Here is a 682-nt window from a genome sequence, read left to right on the forward strand (position 1 = left end):
AGCATAAGTTTGCTCAAGCTTCAACATCACTTGTTTCGTGGATGTGCACTCTAAAAGTTCCTGATTATCTGTAGCATTAATAGTGCCAATAATTAAAGACATCCCAAATCCATCATGCCCTCTGTACTTTTCAAGAGCGGCCCCAGCTGCTTCAGGAGGATCGTCAGTGAGCACAGAAAGAGCCCCATGAGCTTGAAGGGCATTCTTTACTGATATCTTCCACCAAGAGAAATTAGTTGAGTCTAAGGTGGGCATATTGAAAAAAGCAAGATTCTTAGCTGCAGACATAATGATTTCTCCTTTTTAATACGTTACCGAAACTTGAGAGTGATGAGGGCAACGGGCGATCTTTTGTGACCACGGGATTAAGCTTTTCAGTAGAAACGGCCAGGATCAATCTCACCCCCTTTCCTTCTTTCTTTCACTCGGCACGGAAGAAGACGAACTGAGATCAAACAGTACAGGCTTTCTCCAACTTGGAAACACAGGCGTCTAGTCTGGTCCCACAAGTTCATGAAGAAAACAGGATGTTGTCTGAATCTCATAAATCCAATGCGAGTTAAGACAAAAATTCTGTTTTAGAAAACTCCAGCACACATGATTTTTCTTGACTCAAAGTTTGGCTGCTGCACTCTGCTTAGCTATCTGTTGGGTTATAGTGAGATATTGAAAAAATGGTATT

The sequence above is a fragment of the Gekko japonicus genome, unplaced genomic scaffold (assembly GCF_001447785.1).
Source record: "Gekko japonicus isolate JY-2015 unplaced genomic scaffold, Gekko_japonicus_V1.1 scaffold784, whole genome shotgun sequence".
NCBI lineage: Eukaryota > Metazoa > Chordata > Lepidosauria > Squamata > Gekkonidae > Gekko > Gekko japonicus.